Source organism: Stenella coeruleoalba (genome assembly GCF_951394435.1).
Source record: "Stenella coeruleoalba genome assembly, chromosome: 2".
Lineage (NCBI taxonomy): Eukaryota > Metazoa > Chordata > Mammalia > Artiodactyla > Delphinidae > Stenella > Stenella coeruleoalba.
The window spans coordinates 59,416,861-59,443,459 of NC_137147.1; the positions used below are offsets into that span (position 1 = coordinate 59,416,861).

Genomic DNA, 26,599 nt, shown 5'->3' on the forward strand with positions numbered 1-26,599 from the left:
ATTCTCTTAGTTTTTGCTTGTCTGTAAAGCTTTTGATTTCTCTATCGAATCTGAATGAGATCCTTGCCGGATCTTGAGTAATCTTGGAGTAATCTTGGTTGTAGGTTCTTCCCTTTCATCACTTTAAGTATATCATGCCACTCCCTTCTGGCTTGTAGAGTTTCTGCTGAGAAATCAGCTGTTAACCTTATGGGAGTTTCCTTGTATGTTATTTTTTGTTTTTCCCTTGCTGCTTTTAATAATTTTTCTTTGTCTTTAAAGTTTGCCAATTTGATTACTATGTGTCTCAGTGTGTTTCTCCTTGGGTTTATCCTGTATGGGACTCGCTGCGGTTGCTGGACTTGCGTGGCTATTTCCCTTCCCTTGTTAGGGAAGTTTTCGACTATAATGTCTTCAGATATTTTCTTGGGTCCTTTCTCTCTCTCTTCTCCTTCTGGGACCCCTAGGATGCGAATTTTGTTGCGTTTAATGTTGTCCCAGAGGTCTCTTAGGCTGTCTTCATTTCTTTTCATTCTTTTTTCTTTATTCTGTTCCGCAGCAGTGAATTCCACCATTCTGTCTTCCAGGTCATTTATCCGTTCTTCTGCCTCAGTTATTCTGCTATTGATTCCTTCTAGTGTAGTTTTCATTTTAGTTATTGTATTGTTCATCTCTGTTTGTTTGTTCTTTAATTCTTCTAAATCTTTGTTAAACGTTCCTTGTATCTTCTTGATCTTTGCCTCCATTCTTTTTCCGAGGTCCTGGATTATTGTCACTATCGTTGTTCTGAATTCTTTTTCTGGAAAGTTGCCTATGTGCGCTTCATTTTGTTGTTTTTCTGGGGTTTTATCTTGTTCCTTCATCTGGTACATAGCCCTCTGCCTTTTCATCTTGTCTTTCTTTCTGTGAATGTGGTTTTTGTTCCACAGGCTGCAGGATTGTAGTTCTTCTTGCTTCTGCTGTCTGCCCTCTGGTGCATAAGTGTTTTTAATTGTCCTTAATTCTCCATGGCATGTTCCTTTTCATTCTTAATGACTCCACATGGCTTAAAATTAATTTACATCCTTACCTAATGTCATATCATGGCTCTTTGATATACTTTGATATAATTGCAGAATCTTTTGATAAAGCTTAAGATGCACAAAGATTTCCTTTATGTGTGTATGAATAACTAACTATAAATATGACCCAAATTTTATAGTCTTTATCCCCCTTCTCATTCTCAAAGGATAATCGTGTATAGATTTCACATAATGGCTAAAATACTAGACTCAGCTGAAATACAATTAATTTTTATAAATGAAAAGATTTACAAATTGTAGGTCAAGGACAACTACTCCTTAGTAATAGTAACGCTTTATTTAATGCCTGGATTTGACTTAACACAAAGTTCTGCTATGAAATGAACGCACACTTCCTGACTTTCCTGGCTTGCTGGCGGATGAGCAGCCTGAATAGGGTTTCAGTAGATGCTCTGTGGGGCTTCATTTTAAAATTTTTACAGAGGTATTATGATTTTAGTCTGTCGAGTAAAAATATAGTTTCTCTCCTTTAGGAAGCCCCAGAGCCTTAGCATGATGCTGGGTTTAAAGATGGAGAAGTCAAATATCAACTGGGAGAGGTAATGAGCAGGTGACTTTGGAGCTGGCTGGGAGATAAGGAGGTTTCTGGGCTTCAGTCTTGAGCGGAGAGATAGAATGCAGAAGACCAAGAGCACTTTTGAGTCTGTCAAACTCTGGGATAAATTAAAAGCATCTTTTCTTAGTAGGAGCCATCAGTTTAGGAAAGGAGCAATTAGATGATACCAGTAGCATATTAAAAAAGCAGTTCTCGCCTTTAAACTAGAATAGGAGAGAAGTGATGGTAAACTAAGCAATCAGGAATTGTTCAGAAGTAACTCTATAGGGTAAAAAATATACTAATCTGCTTTTAAGGAGGAGGTTTTCAAGCTTTATTTTAGCGGCATTAGCTATTTCTTTCAAGTGGAATCTTACATGGCTTCCCACATTCCCTCTGTACCCGCTTCATTTATAAAATAGGTAAAAGTAGAGTTGCTGCAGTTTGAACCAGGGATGGGGGAGCCAGGGCTCATCTGATTGTCATTCTCCCTGTGGTCCCTCAGGTAATCTCTTGGAGCTTGAGGGTTCCACAGACCACAATTTAAAAGCTACTACCTCAAGTTATAAAGGAAAACAGAAGTTTAGACCAGAAAAAATGCTAACTGTATAGCTTGGTCAATTCACTTAAGCTTCCTAAACCTCAGTTTTCTTATCTGTAATCTTGGAATAATAATATTTACTTCGTGTGGTTGTTGTGAGGGTTAAATTAAATGAGCTAATGGACTTATTAGCTGCTTAATACCATGCTTGATATATTACAATGACTCAGTGCAATCAAGTATCTATGACTTAGTTTATCTATCAAATCATTTCTGAATCTCTTCCTTCCAACTGAAATAAACCATTATGTGTCAGTTACTAAGCTGTTGTCTCTCTCAGCTCCAAACCTATCATACTTCTATTCCCTACTCTGTCATGCTGAGGCTGGGACTCTGTATACCACATTTCTGCTTAGTCAGGAGTGTCCGTGTTGGGCTTTGCCAACAGGGGGTGCCAGGGAGCATGCACAGCTGGTGGAGGGAGAAGGGACTTGGACTTGCTCTTCTCTGTTGGTTCATGCAGGCTTTTTGATTTTGTCAGGGTCACCCTTACCTTACTTCACCCTGGCCACAGCAGTTGAGTCCAAAGAAGCAGTTGAATCCAATTTTCGTTTCACTAATGCTGGTAGGATCAGCCTTGTCCAACTCCCTCAGAGACACACCAGCATCAGGCAAGCAGTGCCCCCTCCTCGATAGTCTGGGTCCCCACAGAAGGCCCCTTCAACAAGCTTCTAAATTTTAATAATTTCAACCTCTTCCCTTTGTCTCTCCAACTCTAGGTGTGGTAATGGCTTCCTGTGGTTTTTACCTCTGTGATACCTTAGAGTTCTGTCTGCCTTTTCAGCTATTCAATATATAGTTAACAATTATCTATATTAAATTCTATCTATTAAAAGTAAGTGTGACTTTTGTGCCCTAACTGGACTCTGAAAGATACTGACACCTGTTCCCTCCTTTGTTTCCCTACTGGGATTTGTTTTTGGGTCCCAAGTGCCTTCATAATTAACTGGTGCATGGTAAGTCCATATATACAGCTGCCTACTGAATAACTCTAACTGAGTATCTCTCTTTGGATCCCACACTCAGTATTTCCCAACCTGTATTCATCATCTTTGCTCATTGCTACACCTGCAGTTCCTTCTTTATATTGGTCTGTGGCATCAGTGTGTGCTTTTAATTAATTAATTAATTGGCTACACCACGTGGCTTGCAGGATCTTAGTTCCCTGACCAGGGATTGAACCCATGCCGTCAGCAGTGAAAGCGTGGAGTCCTAACCACTGGCTCGCCAGGGAGTTCCCTCAATGTGTGCTTTTATTTTTTTTATTAATTTATTTTTAATAAACTTATTCATTTTAATTTTGGCTGTGTTGGGTCTTCGTTGCTGTGTGTGGGTTTTCTCTAGTTGCAGCGAGCGGGGGCTACTCTGTTGCGGTGCATGGGCTTCTCATTGCTGTGGCTTTTCTTGTTGTGGAGCATGGGCTCTAGGTGTGTGGGCTTCTGTAGTTGTGACTTGTGGGCTCTAGAGCTCAGGCTCAGTAGTTGTGGCACACGGGCTTAGTTGCTCTGAGGCATGTGGGATCTTCCCGGACCATGGCTCGAACCCGTGTCCCCTTCACTGACAGGTGGATTTCTTAACCACTGTGCCACCAGGGAAACCCAATGTGTGCTTTTAAAAGAATTGAACTCACAGTGATCTGAACCTGATCTCTACAGCAATTGAACCAATGTGAACAAATGAAAACTACTAACATCTTGGAACTTCAAGATGCTGTAATAGCTGAGAGAAATTTTGGTTTTGAAGATGTTAACACAATTTATTTTAGAATTTCAATCTGTAAAAGTTAATAATCAGAAGAGATGTACTTGATTAGGAACTGGGAAACCCAGATCCTATTCCTTTTGTTTCACACATTTTACAACTCATTAGTCTTTCATTTTCTCCATCAATAAAATGGGATTAATAATAATTGCTCCTATATATGTCAGAGATACATTTAATATATACATGAACATACACATTAAATAACGTATCTGCAAGTTATTATAATTTTTAAAAATTTGAAATTATTCAAAGTTTTAACATATTTTAAAGAATTTTCCCCCCAAGTCTAATTAAAACACATGGGTCCATAGTACCATCTATAAAAGGAGCTTAAACTATACTTAAAATTTTAGACTATTCCATTAACCTAAAAAATTCATTGTGTTTCACCAAATAAATATTATTGACTAAAAGTTGGGAGAGTTTGAATTACATAGTTATTAAATAATTGTCTAACATAATTGTGTTTTTTTGAGAAGCTGTTCCTGTCTTGCATAACTGTGTCTGAAAAAGGGAGTGTTTGTTATAGAAGAATGATGCAGTAGCTCAATTTCACTGGCATAGAATGGGGGGGGGATGAAGAGTTATTTTATTTCTAATAGTGAATGGGTGAGGGAACAGTACAAGTAATGAATTTTAAATTATTTCAGTTTTCATGCTGGATCAATGTTTGCTATTGTGGAAATTTTTTTTGAGTAATTTTAGTTTGGAGAAAATTAGAATTGATTTACTGGTAATGTAGATTCAGAATGGAAACAACTAGAAGCCATGCTGAATAATAAACTAATATATAGATTTCCTGTCTCAGTGTTTAAAAGTCATCATTTTTGAAGGAAAATAAGTGAACTGTGGTTAATCTAAATGTTTATCTGGGTGGATATGAATGATATCTATAGTATAGCAAGAAAAACTTGATGCCCATAATGTGCCTATATATTATCAAAGAATTCAATAAAACTCCAATGAAATGCCAGATCGTTCTTGCTTTTAAATATGCTTAGGAATTGAAATATCATCAAAAGAATTCAGTTCTGCATGCAGTGAACCAGTTATTTATAATGGGGAAACAATTATATAAATATCTCCTTTGAGCAAATAGGCAGTTGAATTTCAATGATTTAAACAGTTTTCTTTTCAATTAAAAATGTTATGGAGTAAAGTTATAAAGAAACCTGATAAAAATAATAAAAATACATTTGTAACAGATTCGAGCAGTTACTTTCAGATAATGAGATGTTGTTTGGTTTCCTTTACTGAGGTTTTTCAGTATAAAGTCCATTTGAATTATCATTCCTTGGCCTCTTGAGATTTTCAAATGTATAAGGATTTCTAAGAATATGTATATTTCCCCCTATATTTAGCTACAAAGAAATGCCAGTAATCTGACAAACATTTATGAGATGTACTGTTCTGGAAACTGCCCTAGGTCCTGGGGTGGGGTTAGAAGGTATGGGAGGAGATAATAAAGATAAGTACGACAGCCCTATCAGATTGCATTTGCAATGAAGCATGGGAACCCTGGAGTTTCATAGCTCACCATGGTTCTCAGGGGAAAAGTGAAAAAAATAAATGAAACAACTGGTGTAGGAGTTCATTATTTTCCATGCTGGCCACTTTCTGGCTGTAGTCGTATTGATTTTGTGTCAGTCCATCAGACTATGACCAAAAGCCATAACTTAGAACAGTGCATAAGAACTTATCCATATGTTATTACACATCAGTAGCAAAGAGAAGATCACCAATACCTCTCTCCATTTTGACTAAACCTTATGGAAACAGTTGATGCCATCCATGGGATTTGCAATCTGGAAGATGCTCAGCAGGTCCCACCACCTGGTGAAGTGCACAGCAACTCCTGAGGTTGCTCTGTGATGGCATGACTAGTTGGGTTGGAAGTGATTCTGTCCTGCCTGTTTCTGCTGTAAACAGATGTACTTATGCATTATGCTTTAAAATAAAATAAGGAAACTAGAATCCAATATTTGACTTTAGTATGAATCCCTCAGGCAACCTTTCATTCATTCAATTATTTAGGACTAAGCAAGTTCTGAAGCATCTCATGCAGGGAAAAACACACTGGTACTAAACCCTGGGGACATGATGAAAGACTTGGTCTCTACCCTCTGAAAGCATGAATTCTAACAAGGAGGAACCTATTTGCACTGTGGTAAGGGCTTATTGCAGAATGGCTTCTGACCAAGTTTTTTTCTAAGAGGTTGCCAAACTCAGTTATGTGTTTTGACCAAATTGAGCACTCTTTCCAGCAGGCGCTTGACAAAGTTGCAGAACAAATAGTGGACTTGGTGGTATGGAGCAATCCACCTCATATTTGCCCCTCCTGATCAGAACCATAAACTTTATGGGTCAGCCAGTGCATTTCCCCCTACAGGATAATAGCATCTCAGAGGAGGGAGACTCAGCTGTGTAATCTCTGTCTTCCCTCTTTCCAAACTCCAGTATAGGGGATGTTAGAGGAGAAAGGATTGGAAGTGATCTGAATGCAAGAGGTTTAATGTCTCTGTGATTAGGTCTCAGACTTCTTCATAGAGCTCCCTTCCCCCTCCTCCATGCACACACTCATGCTAACTCCTGTCTGGTCCTTCTAACAGCAAGGCTATTACACCTCAGCTGCGAGGCAGAATGGTGTGGGCTTATCTTCTATCCACTCATTTCTCTGTAAGGCACAGAAGAGACAGATGCTAATTGCTCAAGGAGATAGAGTGTGGTTATCAAAACTTTATTTTTTGTCAGGTCTTGGTCATCTGTTCAATGTTATCCCATCAGACTCACAGAACATAAACATGTCTCTTATTTTTCTTTCAAAACAAGTGATATTAATAGTATATGGTGAGATAATTTCTAAAACATAGACTGACACTTTATTTTACTTTCCTCACCTCCAAGATGAGCTCATTATTCAATAGAACTTTTTTTTTTTTTTGCGGTACGCGGGCCTCTCACTGTTGTGGCCTCTCCTGTTGCGGAGCACAGGCTCCGGACGCGCAGGCTCAGCGGCCATGGCTCACGGGCCCAGCCGCTCCGCGGCATGTGGGATCTTCCCGGACCGGGGCACGAACCCGTGTCCCCTGCATCGGCAGGCAGACTCTCAACCACTGCGCCACCAGGGAAGCCCTATTCAATAGAACTTTTAAGAAATGTCCTATATCTTGTTAAAAGAGACTGCAACACATCTGCTACGGTCTGAATGTTTGTGTTCCCCCCAAATTCGTATGTTGAAGTCCTAACCCCCAAAAGTATTAGTAGGTGATGCCTTTGGGAGGTAATTAGATCATGAGGGTGGAGCCCTCATGAGTGGGATTAGTGCTGTTAAGACACTCAGAGAGCTTCCTTGACCTTTCCACCTGTGCGGATACAATGAGAAGGCTGCAACCCAGAAGCGAGTTCTCACCTGACCGTGCTGGCACCTTGATCTCAGGCTTACAGCCTCTAGGACTGTGAGTAATAAATTTCTGTTGTTTATAAACTCCCCAGCCTGTGGTATTTAGTTATAGCAGCCTGAAGGGACTAAGACAACATCTCTTTTATAACGGTAACTAGAGACTATCTTTGAATGTACACGTTTAGTACTGTTCTTATCTCTCAGTGTTGCAGAATCTCTCTGCTTACCTTTTTCCTCTATGGACTCTAAGCATCATGAGGGCAGAGATCTTCTTATCTACATGTTTCCAGTGCTGGGTACAGTGTCTGGTACATGGTAGGGTTCAATAAATACTCGGTGCGTCAATATTTGTTGAGTGGATATTTTAAAAAATTTCCGAGTTAGAATGGAATTCCATTGTTTGATTTTTGTTCGATGTCCAATTTCAAAGAATCCATTTTCCCATCTGAAAGATCTGATAATATCATTTTATAATTGTTTGATTAAATCAAATGCACCAGCATTTCCTTGCAAATATATCAGCTGCTTATTCTGTAATTTAGTCATCTCTCTCTAGGTAATGAGGAGCTCTGAACTCTAAAAGACAAAAGCTCTTCATAATTCAAATGTATTATACTCAAGGCAAAGTTTCTCTTCAGATAAGAATACTTCATTTTTTTAATCAAGTGAAAGTTAATATTAACGTTCACAGAATTTCTGTTCCCATTACAGGTCTTCGGCTTTCATTTGTTTGTGACCAATTTTTTTCATAACATTTAAGTAGATGCTGTCTCCTTTCAATGAGTAATAGGGGAAAAGGAGGTAATGAATGAGGCATACATGGAACGAGGTAATACAGATGGAATAAGTGATACAGCTGTGACATTGATATTATCACCATAATCCTTTTCAACATAATGATCTGAGGTGATTTATTAGTGTCAATGGTATTTACTCACCTATAACCTGCTAATAAACATAGAGTGATGAGTCATCACTGTCACTGTATGAGTTTCCTTAGGGAATTTTATTTAATGGCCAGTGGCATTTACTGTATTTTGAGATGGTTGCTCATAAGACTTGGAAGAATTTGTTGGCTATAAAATGTAAAATAATAAACTTTCAGATGATTGCAATGGGCAAATATAGTTAATTGAAGTATACACTTAGTACTTAATGTCATAGGTTAATTTTTATGTGCAAGCAATTATAGACTTTTGTGCAAGCAATTTAAAAGTTATTCCCAAGTTGTAAAATTATACCCGTTTTGAAAATTTTCCTTGACTTAAAAATATACTTTTCAGATCAGATAATCAAAGGATATATTTCATAAACCAGCAATATTTTTCCAAAGTGATTGGCTGTGTTTTTCTCAAGCTTCATTAGAAGATTAGGAAATTCATAACTCATCCAATGACTAAAGATAAAAATTGCCATCTATTTTAGATTTATTCTTTGGTTATTATGTCTGTATGGCTAGACATTCCAGAAATGAGTTGCCTCCATTCTGGTTTGGAGAATTATACTTAGGTAGAGGAGAAGAGGAGGGATGGGAGGGAACCCTAGGATCTGTAAGTATTGAGCTAACATGTAAAGTCTTGCTTCCCATTTTTTTTTTCAGAATGTGATAGATACTACTGGGATAAAAATAATTCTCTAGGAAGGAATAACATGGAAATTATTTTAGCATTAGTACTAAACTTCTGATTAATAAGTATGGCAGACTGATGAAAATGTCAAGTTCTGGCAAAAATGTTAGTAATGGAAAAATGTTTTCAACCTGTCTGTAAGATAGCAATGCATTATTACCTGAAAGTCATTTCATTAAAGATAAACATTTATTTTACTCTCTAGATTCATACTTCACGTAAAGTCAAAGTTGAAAATGTGGTAATTAGTTTCAGTGGAATTTGTGTCTCAGCTTCCATAAAGGTCGTCTAAATTTTCCCAGATGTTATGATTAATTTTCATTATTGCTTTTAGCTTATCTTTCTTTCTAGTTCTCCATTTTCTTTTTTCTTACCTCACCCTGTTCTATCAGAACAAATTCCATTTCGCATGTAAGGAACAAGGAAGGATTAGAATTACTGATAATTGAAACGTTTGACTTGAACCTTGTTCCCTCTTCCTCGTTTTGGCTGTGTGTCTCCATTTTCTACTCATTCAAACCCTTGCTCAGGTTACTTTTACTGTTGTCTTTTACATTGAGCAGTTTGGAAAAGTGAAGTCTCAGCCCTGAGTCTTTCAAATATTATTCTTGTGGCGCTCAAACGTTCTGAGCATTAGTATTTGATTCCCTCATTTCCAAGCTTAATTTGCAATTGCTTTCCTCTTGTATTTTATTATGGATGTTAATGGAAATTTTGAAGTGATTTTTGCATGAAATTAGGATTATGAATAGAATATTATGTTGAATTTAGACTATCCTGACCTTCTTAATTTATGAGACTATTTAAAGTGATTTTTGTAAGGCACATGCTTTACAAAACTGGTTTATTACAAGATGAAGGAGCTAGGAGAGCATACTCAGCGGTAAATCGTCAGCCTTAGTATGGCTAATCCTGTGTCCTGATAATGGAGCTAAGGAACTTTTGTGGGAGGGCAGAGTAATATTATTTTAAAAGACTAGAGAATATATCCAAAATATTCGGAGATTTCAGAAATGAAAACTGACTAATCATGATTTATCTAAACCCTTCTTGGATTCATTATATTTTTAGGCAAGTAGATATTAGATATTCAAGAAGGCTACTTCACTTTATTCATTAGTTTTTGTCTTCAAACTCATTATTTCAATCGTTAAGAAAGATTTGTAGACAAAGCTTTGGTAAACAAGTACATGTCTATTTTTCTCACGTCTTATGATCAAGATCACATTCCAGCACATCCTTTATATTTATAACATATTTTAAAATATTTTAGTAAGAAATATTTTAGACATACAAAACAATTTTAAGCATAATGTCTAAATCAGGTCCTGGAAAATTGAAATAAATTGAGGAGAGCTTAATAAGGAATTATTAACCAGAGTTTGAGGAAACCTGGATGATTGTTTTAGTAATCATAGAGCTAGTAACAGCTGGTTATCTCCCCAGGCCTGGAGAAGTGTGGTGAGCAGTCTCTAAGATGGCCCACCCATCCCCTCCCAGTAAGTATGTGTTCACGCCCTTGTGTAGTCCCTTCCTCTTGAGTGTGGGCTGAACCTACTCACTCGCTTCTAATGAGTAGAACACAATGGAATGTCACTTCTGAGATTAGGTTGTTGTCTTACTCACTTGCTCTGGGGGAAGCAAGCTGCCATGGCTTGAGCTGCTGATGGGGAAGCTGTTATGACAAAAAGCTGAGATTCCTCACCCCAGCAACCTGTGATACCATGATGAGTGAGTTGGAAGTGGATCTTCCCTCAACTGAATCTTTAGATGAAACCGCAGCTCCAGTTGAACCCTGGGTTATAGCCTTGTGAGAGACCTTGAGGCAGAGGCACTCAGAATCTGTGAGATAGTAGATGTTCATTGTTTTAACTTTCTGAGTTTTTTATGTGTGGTAAATAACTAATACAAACGGAGCAGTTACTGGAGACAGAGAGGGCTGTGTGGAGATCTCCAGCTATGAGCTATGGCTTTCAGTCAAGGGTCACGCTCAGTTTGCAGGAAGCTGAGAGAACAAATGCCCTGGCTTCAGTTCCTTTCTCTGAGTCATGCTGGAGCTGCCTATTTGCCACACCTAGTCATAAGGCAGGAGGCAACGGAGCCTTTTGATGCAGTCCACCTAGGTCACCTACCATGGCTTGGAGACGAAGGGGTAAAGGGGCAAGTGGATCTGGAAGACATGTAGCACACGCAAAGAAACGAACCTTTTTGTACTTATCGTTCAACCTAAGAAACCGTTGTACTTCTTATTCAATCGAAGAAACCATTGTTGTAAATATAATTGAAATTATCGCTACCCTTCCATGAGCACAGTCTTATCCCTTTACCCAGAGATAGTTGTGATCCTTATTTAGGGGTTTATCATTCCCATATAGGCTTTCATTCTGACTGTTTATTTAGATTTCATGATCACACTGGCCTACAGTGTCCCAGGCATGTGCTAGAATAGTGGTTTATCCTTTAATTCCTTCTGTCTTTTTTTTTGTTGTTGAACATCTTTATTGGAGTATAATTGCTTTACCAATGGTGTGTTAGTTTCTGCTCTATAACAGAGTGAATCAGCTATACATATACATATATCCCCGTATCATCTCCCTTTTGTGTCTCCCTCCCACTCTCTGTGTCCCACCCCTCTAGGTGGTCGCAAAGCACTGAGCTGATCTCCGTGTGCTATGTGGCTGCTTCCCACTAGCTATCTGTTTTATATTTAGTAGTGTATATATGTCCATGCCACTCTCTCACTTTGCCCCAGCTTACCTTCCCACTCCCCGTGTCCACAAGTCCATTCTCGCTGTCCGCATTTTTATTCCTGTCCTGCCCCTAGGTTCTTCAGAACCATTTTTTTTTTTTTTTAGATTCCACATATATGTGTTAGCATACGGTATTTGTTTTTCTCTTTCTGACTTACTTCACTCTGTATGACAGACTCTAGGTCCATCCACCTCACTGCAAATAACTCAATTTCATTTCTTTTTATGGCTGAGTAATATTCCATTGTATATATGTGCCACGTCTTCTTTATCCATTCATCCAATGATGGACACTTAGGTTGCTTCCATCTCCTGGCTATTGTAAATAGAGCTGCAATGAACATTTTGGTACATGACTCTTTTTGAATTATGGCTTTCTCAGGGTATATGCCCAGTAGTGGGATTGCTGGGTCGTATGGTAGTTCTATTTGTAGTTTTTTAAGGAACCTCCATACTGTTCTCCATAGTGGCTGTATCAATTTACATTCCCACCTGCAAGTGCAAGAGTGTTCCCTTTTCTCCACACCCTCTCCAGCATTTATTGTTTCTCGATTTTTTGATGATGGCCATTCTGACCAGTGTGAGATGATATCTTATTGTAGTTTTGATTTGCATTTCTCTAATGATTAATGATGTTGAGCATTCTTTCATATGTTTGTTGGCAGTCTGTATATCTTCTTTGGAGAAATGTCTATTTAGGTCTTCTGCCCATTTTTGGATTCGGTTGTTTGTTTTTTTGTTATTGAGCTGCATGAGCTGCTTATAAATTTTGGAGATTAATCCTTTGTCAGTTGCTTCATTTGCAAGTTTTTCTCCCACTCTGAGGGTTGTCTTTTGGTCTTGTTTATGGTTTCCTTTGCTGTGCAAAAGCTTTTAAGTTTCATTAGGTCCCATTTGTTTATTTTTGTTTTTATTTCCATTTCTCTAGGAGATGGGTCAAAAAGGATCTTGCTGTGATTTATGTCATAGAGTGTTCTGCCTATGTTTTCCTCTAAGAGTTTGATAGTTTCTGGCCTTACATTTAGGTCTTTAATCCATTTTGAGCTTATTTTTGTGTATGGTGTTAGGAAGTGTTCTAATCTTATACTTTTACATGTACCTGTCCAGTTTTCCCAGCACCACTTATTGAAGAGGCTGTCTTTTCTCCACTGTATATTCTTGCCTCCTTTATCAAAGATAAGGTGACCATATGTGCGTGGGTTTATCTCTGGGCTTTCTACCCTGTTCCGTTGATCTATATTTCTGTTTTTGTGCCAGTACCATACTGTCTTGATTACTGTAGCTGTGTAGTATAGTCTGAAGTCAGGGAGCCTGATTCCTCCAGCTCCGTTTTTCCTTCTCAAGATTGCTTCGGGGCTTCCCTCGTGGTGCAGTGGTTGAGAATCTGCCTGCTAATGCAGGGGACACAGGTTCAAGACCTGGCATGGGAGGATCCCACATGCCGCGGAGCTACTAGGCCCGTGAGCCACAACAACTGAGCATGCGCGTCTGGAGCCTGTGCTCCACAACAAGAGAGGCCGCGATAGTGAGAGACCCACGCACCGCGATGAAGAGTGGCCCCCACTTGCCACAACTAGAGAAATCTTTTGCACAGAAACGAAGACCGAACACAGCAAAAATAAATAATTAATAATCTCCTACACCCAACATGTTCTTTAAAAAAAAAAAAAGATTGCTTTGGCTATTCGGGGTCTTTTGTGTTTCCATACAAATTATGAAACTTTTTGTTCTAGTTCTGTGAAAAATGCTCATGGTAATTTGATAGGGATTGCATTGAATCTGCAGATTGCTTTGGGTAGTAGAGTCATTTTCACAATGCTGATTCTTCCAATCCAAGAACATGGTATATCTCTCCATCCATTTGTATCATCTTTAATTTATTTCACCAGTGTCTTATAGTTTTCTGCATACAGGTCTTTTGTCTCTTAGGGAGGTTTATTCCTAGATATTTTTATTCTTTTTGTTGCAATGGTAAATGGGAGTGTTTTCTTAATTTCACTTTCAGATTTTTCATCATTAGTGTATAGGAATGCCACAGATTTCTGTGCATTAATTTTGTATCCTGCTACTTCACCAAATTCATTGATTAGCTCTAGTAGTTTTCTGGTAGCATGTTTAGGATTCTCTATGTATAGTATCATGTCATCTGCAAACAGTGACAGCTTTACTTCTTCTTTTCTGATTTGTATTCCTTTTATTTCTTTTTCTTCTCTGATTGCTGTGGCTAAAACTTCCAAAACTATGTTGAATAATAGTGGTGAGAGTGGGCAACCTTGTCTTGTTCCTGATCTTAGTGGAAATGCTTTCAGTTTTTCACCATTGATGATGATGTTGGCTGTGGGTTTGTCATATATGGCCTTTATTGTGTTGAGGAAAGTTCCCTCTATGCCAACTTTCTGGAGGGTTTTTATCATAAATGGGTGTTGAATTTTGTTGAAAGCTTTCTCTGCATCTATTGAGATGATCATATGGTTTTTCTCCTTCAGTTTGTTAATATGCTGTATCACGTTGATTGATTTGTGTATATTGAAAAATCCTTGCATTCCTGGCATAAACCCCACTTGATCATGGTGTATGATCCTTTAAATGTGCTGTGGGATTCTGTTTGCTAGTATTTTGTTCAGGATTTTTGCATCTATTTCATAAGTGATATTGGCCTGTGGTTTTCTTTCTTTGTGACATCTTTGTCTGGTTTTGTTATCAGGGTGATGGTGGCCTCGTAGAATGAGTTTGGGAGTGTTCCTCCCTCTGCTATATTTTGGAAGAGCTTGAGAAGGATAGGTGTTAGCTCTTCTCTAAATGTTTGATAGAATTCGCCTGTGAAGCCATCTGGTCCTGGGCTTTTGTTTGTAAGAAGATTTTTAATCACAATTTCAATTTCAGTGCTTGTGATTGGTCTGTTTATATTTTCTATTTCTTCCTGGTTCAGTTTTGGAAGGTTGTGCTTTTCTAAGAATTTGTTCATTTCCTCCAGAGCGTCCATTTTATTGGCATATAGTTGCTTATAGTAATCTCTCATGATCCTTTGTATTTCTGCAGTGTCACTTGTTACTTCTTTTTCATTTCTAATGCTATTGATTTTAGTCTTCTCCCTTTTTTTTTGGCGGGGGGGTACGCGGGCCTCTCTGTTGTGGCCTCTCCCATTGCAGAGCACAGGCTCCGGACGTGCAGGCTCAGCGGCCATGGCTCACAGGCCCAGCCGCTCCGCAGCATGTGGGATCTTCCCAGACTGGGGCACGAACCCGTGTCCCCTGCATCGGCAGGCGGACTTTCAACCACTGCGCCACCAGGGAAGCCCCCTTTTTTTCTTGATGAGTCTGGCTAATGGTTTATCAATTTTGTTTATCTTCTGAAAGAACCAGCTTTTATTTTTATTGATCTTTGCTATTGTTTACTTCATTTCTTTTTCATTTATTTCTGGTCTGATTTTTATGATGTCTTTCCTTCTGCTAACTTTGGGGGTTTTTTGTTCTTCTTTCTCTATTTGCTTTTGGTGTAAGGTTATGTTGTTTATTTGAGATGTTTCTTGTTTCTTGAGGTAAGATTGTATTGCTATAAAATTCCCTCTTAGAACTCTTTTGCTGCATCCCATAGCTTTTGTGTCCTCGTGTTGTCATCGTCATTTGTATCTAGGTATTTGATTTTCTCTTTGATTTCTTCAGTGATTTCTTGGTTATTTAGTAGTGTATTGTTTAGCCTCCATGTATTTGTATTTTTTTACAGATTTTTTCTTGTAATTGATATCTATTCTTACAGCATTGTGGTCAGAAAAGGTACTTGATATGATTTCAGTTTTCTTAAATTTACCAAGGCTTGATTTGTGACCCAAGATATGATCTATCCTGGAAAATGTTCCATGAGCACTTGAGAAGAAAATGTATTCTGTTATTTTTGGATGGAATGTCCTATAAATATCAATTAAGTCCATCTTGTTTAATGTATCATTTAAAGCTTGTGTTTCCTTGTTTGTTTTCATTTTGGATGATCTGTCCATTGGTGAAAGTGGGGTGTTAAAGTCCCCTACTATGATTGTGTTACTGTCTATTTCCTCTTTTATGGCTGTTAGCAGTTGCCTTATGTATTGAGGTGCTCCTATGTTGGGTGCATAAATATTTACAATTGTTATATCTTCTTCTTGGATTGATCCCTTGAACATTATGTAGTGTCCTTCTTTGCCTCTTGTAATAGTCTTTATTTTAAAGTCTATTTTGTCTGATATGAGAATTGCTACTCTAGCTTTCTTTTTTTTTTTTTTTTTTTTTTGCGGTACGCGGGCCTCTCACTGTTGTGGCCTATCCCATTGTGGAGCACAGGCTCCGGACACGCAGGCTCAGCGGCCATGGCTCACGGGCCCAGCCGCTCCGCGGCACATGGGATCTTCCCGGACCAGGGCACGAACCCGTGTCCCCTGCATCGGCAGGCGGACTCTTAACCACTGCTCCACCAGGGAAGCCCCTCTAGCTTTCTTTTGATTTCCATTTGCATGGAATATCTTTTTCCATCCCCTCACTTTCAGTCTGTATGTGTCCGTGGGTCTGAAGTGGATCTCTGGTAGACAGCATATTTATGGGTCTTGTTTTTGTATCCATTCAGCCAGTCTCTGTCTTTTGGTTGGAGCATTTAATCCACTTACATTTAAGGTAGTTATCGATATGTATGTTCCTATTACCATTTTCTTAATTATTTTGGGATTGTTATTGTAGTTCTTTTCCTTCTCTTGTGTTTCCTGCCTAGAGAAGTTACTTTAGCGTTTGTTGTAAAGCTGGTTTGGTGGTGTCAACTCTCTTAGTTTTTGCTTGTCTGTAAAGGTTTTAATTTCTCCGTCGAATCTTAATGAGATCTGGGTAGAGTAATCTTGGTTATAGGTTTTTCCCTTTCATCACTTTAAATATGTCCTGCCACTGTCTTCTGGCTTCCAGAGTTTCTGCTGAAAGATTAGCTATTAACCTTATGGGGATTCCCTTGTGTGTTATTTGTTGTTTTTCCCTTGCTGCTTTTGTTTGTTTGTTTGTTTTTTTGCGATACTTGGGCCTCTCACTGTTGTGGCTTCTCCCGTTGTGGAGCACAGGCTCCGGACGCGCAGGCTCAGCAGCCATGGCTCACGGGCCTAGCCGCTCCGTGGCATGTGGGCTCTTCCTGGATCGGGGCATGAACCCGTGTCTCCTGCATCGGCAGGTGGACTCTCAACCACTGCGCCACCGGGGAAGTCCCCTCCCTTGCTGCTTTTAATAGTTTTTCTTTGTATTTAATTTTTGATAGTTTGATTAATATGTGTCTTGGCATGTTTTTCCTTGGATTTATCCTGTATGAGACTCTCTGCACTTCCTGGACTTGATTGACTATTTCCTTTCCCATATTAGGGAAGTTTTCAATTATTATCTCTTCAAATATTTTCTCAGTCCCTTTCTTTTTCTCTTCTTCTTCTGGGACCCCTATGATTCAAAGGTTGGTGCATTTAATGTCGTTCCAGAGGTGTCTGAGACTGTCCTCAATTGTTCTCATTCTTTTGTTTTTTTTTTAATTCTGCTCTGTGGTAGTTATTTCCACTATTTTATCTTACAGGTCAGTTATGCGTTCTTCTGCCTCAGTTATTCTGCTATTGATCCCTTCTAGAGAATTTTTAATTTCATTTATTGTGTTGTTCGTGTTTGTTTGCTGTTTAGTTCTTCTAGGTCCTTGTTAAACGTTTCTTTTATTTTCCATTCTATTTCCAAGATTTTGGATCATCTTTACTATTATTACTCTGAATTCTTTTTCAGGTAGACTTCCTATTTCCTGTTCATTTGTTATGTCTGGTGTGTTTTTACCTTTCTCCTTCATGTGCTGTGTTTCTCTGTCTTCTCATTTTGCTTAACTTACTGTGTTTGGGGTCTCCTTTTCGCAGGCTGCAGGTTTGTAGTTCCCATTGTTTGTGGTGTCTGCCCCCAGTGTCTAAGTTTGGTTCAGTGGGTTATGTAGGCTTTCTGATGGAGGGGACTGGTTCCTGTGTTCTGGTGGATGAGACTTGATCTTGTCTTTCTGGTGGGCAGTACCACATCTGTTGGTTTGTTTTGGGGTGTCTGTGACCTTATTATGATTTTGGGCAGCCTCTCTGCTAATGGGTGGGTTTGTGTTTCTGTCTTGCTGGTTGTTTGGCATAGGGTGTCCAGCACTGTGGTTTTTTGGTTCTTGAGTGGAGCTGGGTCTTAGCGTTGAGATGGAGATCTCTGGGAGAGCTTTCGCCATTTGATATTACATGGAGCTGGGAGGTCGCTGGTGGACCAATGTCCTGAACTCACCTCTCCCACCTCAGAGGCACAGGTCCTGACACCCAACCAGAGCACCAAAACCCTGTCAGGCACACAGCTTTGAACTGGTGGAACACAGCCCAGAGCTCTGTGATATTGGTCGCAGAGGTGATGTCTGTGTCAAGGACGATGACCGTCTCCAGGTTGGCAGGAAGAGTCTTGGTGAGGAAAAGCTTCATCAGACCATAAATCACAGAGTAATGTTTGTTGGGGATTCAGGAAACTTCAGACTTGAGCTCATCTGCATTGTAGAAGTCTACTCGCACAGCAGGCACCATCCAGGTCTGGAATAGCGTCGCCATAATCTGCTCAGCAATGGAGCCGGCGATGAGGTGGAAATGCAGGGGATTCTGCCTGTGAAACAGGACAGCCTTCACCAAGGTGACAGTGTCCAGGCTGACGTTGTATCTGGCACAGACAGTAGCAACATGGATTGTCTCGCACTTCTCTGCGACTGGCTGCTGCCCACACTCGGAGCTGTTGCCTGCCATCATGCCAGCTCAGAGGTTCTCGCTGTCGCCAGTGCCCTCCTCTTTGATTCTCAAATTCTGCTGGCTTAACTGAAGATTAACACCATTCTGTTCTTTCATCTGTCGAGGGGTCAGCAATCTTTTACTGTAAAGGTCTAAAAAGTAAATATTTTAGTCTTTGTGGGCTATAAGGTCTCTGTGTATCAAACTGTTCAACTCTAGCATTGTAGTGGAAAGCAACCATAGACGGTATTAAAATAAATTGCTGTGACTGTATTTTAAGAAAAAATTTATGTCCAGAATTAGGAGGCAGGCTGGATTTGGCCCACGGGATGTATCCTTGATCTACAGCATCCCTGAGGAAATGACAATGGGATTAGTCATCCTGGTGTCACACACAACCTCCGGAGGAGATAGTTTTAAGCATGAAATCCTAAAAGGGTCATAGTCCCATGGGAAAAGCAGCTGTGTTTAGGGTCTCCTCTAAGAGTGGGCAACATCAAAGAGAGGGAGGTATGCCAGAGCCTTTAGGGGAAACAGAGCACTGGGAAGGAGCAGGGAATGTAGGAAACAAGGTGTAGTGCTGGCTCGTGTTGGCTCAGAGTCAGGGTGGGTGGTTTGGAGAATAAACAGCACAGCCAATGACAATGACAGTGTGCTGGTGTGGGGAGATCATGTGGGTGGTAGCTTGAGTGAGAGCTCAGAGATGTGTTCCAGAGGCATTGAGTGTGGTGCACTATGGGCAGCACAGAGCTGAGTGATTCTGGGGCCATGGGCAGCAACCTGCTCTAACACGGTTTAGGGTACCACTGAGCTGACAAAGAGCCCTGGCGGGGAACAAACCTGGGAAGGTTTGTGTGTGTGTCAGGGGTGGGGGGTGGGAGATGAGATTCTGTAGGGAGTTTTGAGCTATCAAACTGCTGATCTAACCATTGATGGGATACTTCCTGTACCCACAAGTGATGGGTAAGGGCACTGTATGAGGTCCTGGGGCACATGAAGATTCTATAAGTAGCTGATTTACTTTTCCTTACATGTGCTTCCCAACATTTACCTACCCTGAAATGCCAGTTTGCTATTTTTTCTTTTCTTTTTAAAATTTGTGATTTAGAAGAGTTCTATGAAACACATCCTGCAGTATGTTCTGCAATACAGCGAAGGATTTCCATAATCAAAGTTTTTAAAACAAAGACATTTCCCTCTAAAAGAAGAACTCAATTCCTGGGTATAAGATACTGAATTATTTTAGCTTTGTGGCTAATAGCCAAATCTTGAGTTCTTCTGTTAGAGCAAAGTGCTTTGTTTAAAGTAGTTGGGAGTGGATTGGCATGGATTGGAAGGGGAGAAAGAAACAATCTCTTCTTATGGATCTCAATGCCTGTTTAAAAATTATGAGAAGTCTTAAGAGTAGAAATAGAAACAATAGTGAAAATCTGTTTAATTGTGTTGTTTAATCTAGAATTTTCCAAATTTATTTGGCCATGTATCTCTTTTCTGACACCCACTGACATTCTGTAGAACCATTGTTCTAAGGAACAGTTTTTGCCTTTAAACCATTTCTCTAGTTGTGATCAAACCCTTCATTTAAAAGTAATCTTTAAAATAGACTTTATTATAGGTTTCTGCAAGTTACTGATATTTTTGAACCTCACTTCTAAGAAATTCAGACTGAATTAAAAGGGAACATGAGGATCATCTTCATAGAGCATTGACAGGGCTTGATAATCGCCTAGGTTTGGAGAATGGGGGAAGAACAGAATCAGGTGATGCTCAGGCTGCTGGCTCGAGCTCCTGCACAGATGGTGGGGCATTTCCTGGAATGAGGAGGCTTGGAAAAGACACAGGTCAGGGGTGTATCATCAAGAATGAAGGAGAGGCCAGCTGGGTCAAGAGCTCTGAGAGGTCACATTAAAACGTGGGGGGCTTCCCTGGTGGCGCAGTGGTTGAGAGTCCGCCTGCCGATTCAGGGGACACGGGTTCGTGCCCCGGTCTGGGAAGATTCCACATGCCGCGGAGTGGCTGGGCCCGTGAGCCATGGCTGCTGAGCCTGCGCGTCCAGAGCCTGTGCTCCGCAACGGGAGAGGCCACAACAGTGAGAGGCCCGTGTACCGCAAAAAAAAAAAAAAAAAAATGTGGGAAAGAGAAATATTATTTAGCTCTGTGCTGAATGAGGCACTATGCTTAATGCTTTAATACGTATAATTCTTATAAAAATCATGGGAAGAAGTTATTACTTTATAGATGAGAGAATAGGCTCAGAGAAATTATGTAACATACCCAAAGACAAACATCTAATTGCTGGTAGCAGGAATTCAAACAGAAGTCTTTATTCTCTGAGCTATCCTTCCTTCCAAAGCTCTATATTACAATATCAGTGTTTGCATTTTCCTATGGCTGATCATCAAGTCTTGACAATTCACATTGTAGAGGATTATAATTCTTCTTTTTAAAATTTATTTATGGCTGTGTTTGGTCTTTGTTGCTGTGCACAGACTTTCTCTATATGTGGCGAGTGGGGGCTACTCTTCGTTGAGGTGCACAGGCTTCTCATTGAGGTGGCTTCTCTTGTTGTGGAACATGGGCTCTAGGTGAGCGAGCTTCAGTAGTTGTGGCACGTGGGCTCAGCAGTTGTGGCTCACCGGCTCGAGCAGGCTCAGTAGTTGTGGCGCATGGGCTTAGTTGCTCCGCGGCATGTGGGATCTTCCCAGACCAGGAATTGAACCCGTGTTCCCCTCATGGGCAGGCAGATTCTTAACTACTGCGCCACCAGGGAAGTCCCAAGGATTATAATTCTTAACTCTAATTTCTTAGTCTACTAATGCTTCCTTTCAACCTTGTTATTCCTTGATGGAGGGTGGGAAGAGACAAGATATTTCCTATAAAGATTTTTGAAGGAAGACTGATGAAATTGTAACTTATTAAAAGGCTATAAAATGTAACTGTAGGTGACTTCATCCTCTGTTAACCCAAAAAAATTATGGTATGTCATAGTTCATTCTGAAGTTTATTGCCACAGATATTGAATAAAGCATGTTATAACATATTGACATCCTACATCCATCAATAACTCAATTACTAGAAAATTCTGCAGTGCTGCCAGTCAAGCCATAATTCTTGGTATAATTCCCAATAAATGTTGAAAAACTGATAGAAGAAAGCAACATGATATAGTTGAATATTTGAGCAAAGAAGAGGTCTTTCGTGTAGCCACACTGTTCTATAAGGTGTTTAAAATTTTGTTTAAAAAATGAGTCTGGGGCTTCCTTGGTGACGCAGTGGTTGAGAATCTGCCTGCTGATGCAGGGGACACGGGTTCGAGCCCTGGTCTGGGAGGATCCCACATGCCGCGGAGCACTAGGCCCGTGAGCCACAACTACTGAGCCTGCGCGTCTGGAGCCTGTGCTCCGCAACAAGAGAGGCCACGATAGTGAGAGGCCCCACGCACCGTGATGAAGAGTGGCCTCCGCTCGCCGCAACTAGAGAAAGCCCTCACACAGAAACGAAGACCCAACACAGCAAAAATAAAATAAATTAATAAACTCCTACCCCCAACATCTTCAAAAAAAAAAAAAAGAGTCTGACCTCTTTAGATGTTTTCCTTAGGATGTTCTAATAATTTGCAGTATAAATAGTTCTAGGTTGGCCAGGTTGACGAGTGTCAGGTGAAACTTCTCAGTTTTGTCATAGGTAGGCTGTGAAGTAAACTATTACCAGCTGGTTATTCCTGTGTGTGCAACACCATTTGCTTCTACCAGTTGTTCAGTTATTTCGCAGATGATTATATTTGGCTGCTTAAGCACTGGATTTTTATAGAATCAATTAACTTAAGATTCTACTACCCAGCAGGCTGAATACAAGGGTATCATTTTAGTTCAGTTTTTTTTTTTTTAAATAACAAAAAACCTTTTGTGTAAATTTCAGGGAAGGAATTATGGAAAAAATAAAATCCTGGCTCTACAGCTGCTATGCTCGGATTAATTGTTTTAAAATAGCACAAACTGGCACATAGTGGAAGCTCAATAAATGCAGTGGTTGATGCTGCCGATGTTATGGAGAGCATTTAGCGTTTTAGATGACTGTTTATCTTTCACCCTTCCCACAAAAAATATCTCCTGATTTGAGCCATGACACCCATGGCTCCCAGAGGCAACTGCTGTCTTTCTAGGGGAAGCGGTATAATGTAATGTTGGGAGCAAGACCTCTGGAGCTAGCCTCGGTTTGAATCCCAGCTCCTGCTAGAATAGCTGTGTGACTTTGGCAAGTTGCTTAACCTTTCTGTGTCTCAGTTTCCTGAACTGTAAAATGAGGCTGATGATAATAATAGTTCCTACCTTGTAGGGTTGTTACGAGGTTGTTATGCCTGGCACATAATAAATAAAGCCCTGGGAAACGTACAGTCACTATCCTGGCTTGGAATTCCTTTATCTCAGTTCATTGTCTGTACTTTCACTCTGCTTCTGGAACTCACTCTCATGGTCACACCTTGGATCCAGTCACCATTAGGAACTCATCTGCTTTTGGAGCACTGCCTTGCTCTTTTTAGCTGTCCCACTTTCTAAGTTCCATCATTTATTATTTATTTATTTATTATTAAAATAATAATCCAAGCCTCTACTCCAGTATGTCAAAGGAACTAGGTATTAGATCTCTATGAAGTTTTTTCTTCTAGAAAAGTTTTTCCTCTATGATTAGTACAAAAGCATAGAAATATTCAGTAATTAAATAAATTCTCGACTGGGTTAAGTGACGAGCAAATTTACTAACACTGGTAATTTACATGGAAATCAGAGAAATAGTGAACCTAACATTGCATTCCAGTAAGTTTTTTTAGACAGAAATGATTAAACATGTAAATTCAAATTTAAATTATTCAGACTATAGTAGTTGCAGTATTAACTTCAAGAATTATTAAAAGTAACTGTTTTGCTAATTTGATAAACCATATATTAAATTTATGATAAATCAAAGCATTTCAAATCTTTAATATGAGCCTCCTGAATTTTTAATAACACAACGAGGACTGGACTCTCCCCAGTGAATCTTTCTTTGTGAAGACATTTTCCAAGGGGGAAATAAGTCCAGAAACAAGATTAATGCTATTCTGTCCATCATGCTTAATATTTTAGCACATGTGTTTGGTTTTTTTCTTTCTGTTTCTAAATTCAGAGCATAGGCTATTTTTGTTCTACTTACAACCTCAAACAGCTTTGGAAAAAAACCCTACTTTATATAATAATCCAAAATTGGAGCTGTAGTGTCTAGTTGGTTGCCACAGATGCAAAGGTGGAGTGCATTCACCCATGTCTGCAGAGTAAAAGCTAATCTGTTATGTATCTAACATAGGAAATAAAAGACATTTCATATTCAACAATTTTTCTTTTTTGACACCATCAAAGGATTTGTTTTGTGTCTATCATAGATAAAGTCATAAGTCAATTAATGTTGCTTTATAATCAGCACATCAAAAGATTGATTTTGGGTACCATTTTATTAGGAGATCTTAGCGCTTCAAGAGGTTATTAATATTAACTCTTAGCCTTGGGAATTAGAGTATGCACAAACATAAATGATCATTTTGCTAAGTTTAACAAAATTGTGGATGTACAAACTATCTGAGGGATGAAATTAGCCACAGAGTTTTAGAGATAAATCAGTTAAACCTTTAAGTTGATACCAGAAGTGTCAATATAAGCGAAGTGCACTGATTTGCCTATTAAAGACGGACATCAGCTGTTGCAAAGACATTACACCTGACATTTCTACTTGTACTGTTAAGGCTGACCCATGTTCATCTGAAATACTCAGATAATAGAGGCTACGCTTCTTTTTCACTGTCTGAAGACAGCGATTTTTGCTTTGTGTTTGCATACACAGAACCTATGGCTTTACAGATGAACATATCAAGTGATGGATTAGTGACAGCCTGGATCTTTGCTGAATTACCAGCCTGGGAGTTTCTTTTGGTTTGTAGATGGTTTTGTGCTAGCTTGTGGAATGCATTTTGTGCTACTGTAGACTTGAAATATTGAGTATATCTTTCTCAACTTGCTTATTGGCTAGGAGGAAGTAGACAAAATTGAACTTAACCAACAAAGGGATTAATTTCAAAGGTTTGGGAAGAAATTTGTGTGTGGTATGTTCAGGTATAATAACAGGGAAGAGCTTAGAGGGAAAGTACAATTCATTGTTATGGAGGAACAGTTTCCCAAGGAAGAGGTGTGTTTAAAGAAAATAAAAGGCTAAATTAACTGGGAACATAAAATTTTACAGAGTCTCTTACTGTTGAATCAAGCCATGATATCTGAGATTTTCTTTTCTCAGCCACCTATGGCACACACAGCTGAAGAAAGCAATGTGGGAAAGTTCTTACCAACATAGCAGGAAAAAATCATGTTCTCTGGGGTGACAAAATGTGAAAGAGTTCTTGCCTGGCTGTTTTGGTTTAACAGAATTTGGTTTAACAGAATTTTGGAAGTTTGAGCTGCAAGGAAAATCTACTTTTCTTCTTGAAAGGCTGATTTTCCCTATGAGAAACTCTGAAGTGAAAATTGCTACTTTCATGCTACCCTTTAGAGAAATATTAATAAATGTCATTTAAGTATTAATTAAAATAGTACTTGTTCAATTTTATTTTATTACATATTGTAAGAAGAGTGGAGATAAAGCTCTCGCACTGTCTTTTTGGATGTGTTAATCTCTCTATTGGACATGTAAAAGTATACAAGCAAATTGGATTCTCTAGGAGTTGTTATATTCATTCATTCATTCATTCATTCAGCATTTATTTATTGAGCAGTAGGTACTGGGAATATCATGATGAGAGATAGTCTGTTTCCTTGGGAACCCACAGTCTAAAGGGGGAAGACAGACGTGTAAATAAACTGAAATATAATGTTGGAGTTCTTCCTGAAGTATGTACAAGGCAATTGGGAAGGATTATCAGGGAATGATTCAGAATTACATTTTTAGGGGAGACTGAGGTATTGCCAGTCAAGCTAGACCTTCAAGGTCAAAGGATTTTGTTGGATGAAAATATGGGCTAGGCATTCTAGGCAGAGTAAAACCCTGGAAGCATAAAAAGGCTGATGGGTTAAATGCTGCGACAGGGTTCCTTTTCCTCTTGTTAGGGAATTGCTTCTTGAGGGATGTATAGTTTTAAAAACACCTTTAAATTCTGAAATGGGCTTGGTTATGGAAGAGAGCAGCAGGAGTTGTCTGGTCGTGGGGACCCATGTGGGAGGGTAAATTTTCACTGGGGACAGCAAGTAGGCACATAACAAATATTTGTTGCTTTGATGTTGGTGAATTTTATTTGCCCAAGTAGAATGGAGGAAAACAGTATAGAACGATGTCTGGGAAGTAAGGGTGAGGCATTGGGGGAGGGCTTGTGTCCTTAAAGGTTTGTGAAAGAGATTATCAGGACCACAGCTCTAAAAGAGAAGCAATTCAAATGCCAAACATCCTAGTGTTTACCAGCAGGAGATTTAGTTTGTACTGCAAGAGAGTGTGGACTTACCCCCAAAGCAAATACACAGTTGTGTGTGTTTTACTCTGCTGAAGGCTCTTGAAATCAATTTCTAACCCATAAAATAGAAGTTTCCCAAACCAAACCCACTATAAAATTTATCTCTGTAGAAAGGCCATAGCTGTTACAGGAGGGCAGGATGGTAGATCAGGAGGCTTTTCTGTTTAAATATTTAAATAGATTTCTATTTGAACAGCTAAATGAAACCAAACTCCCTTTCTTATCTCAATAATTAAAAAGAAAATTGCTGAGCTTTCTTTGCCAAGTGTTCATCCCATTTACCCCTTTCTTGAGCATTCTTAGGGTATTCAAGTGCCTTTGGTTTGGTTTCTTTTTGGAATAACTCAAAGCAGTCTCTCAGCAAGCCATATTTCCAGAGCCCTGACTTCATTGGCTTCTTAATGAAGAACAGACTGGCTTAATGATTAATTGCTGCGTAAATGGGACTGAACAATTCCTCAAAGGGCCTGCTCCCTGAGAGGACAGGTTTCTGGGGCTCAGCACATTTCTTCCTGTAATTGACATCTATAGATCTGTTTCTCTTAGTGATGTTTGCATTGGAAGATGCCTCCTTAACT

The 26,599-nt window shown here is 39.4% G+C and overlaps 1 protein-coding gene and 1 pseudogene across 5 annotated transcripts in view; one reads left to right on the top strand and one right to left on the bottom strand.

Annotated features, from left to right (window-relative positions):
- The window catches only part of LOC307181767 (uncharacterized protein), a 624,007-nt gene that overhangs the window by 82,138 nt on the left and 515,270 nt on the right, over positions 1–26,599 (top strand). The window lies entirely within an intron of this gene.
- On the bottom strand, positions 18,014–18,616 carry LOC307181845 (xylosyl- and glucuronyltransferase LARGE1-like; annotated as a pseudogene). Its single transcript has one exon. The product of its transcript is annotated as a xylosyl- and glucuronyltransferase LARGE1-like (transcript).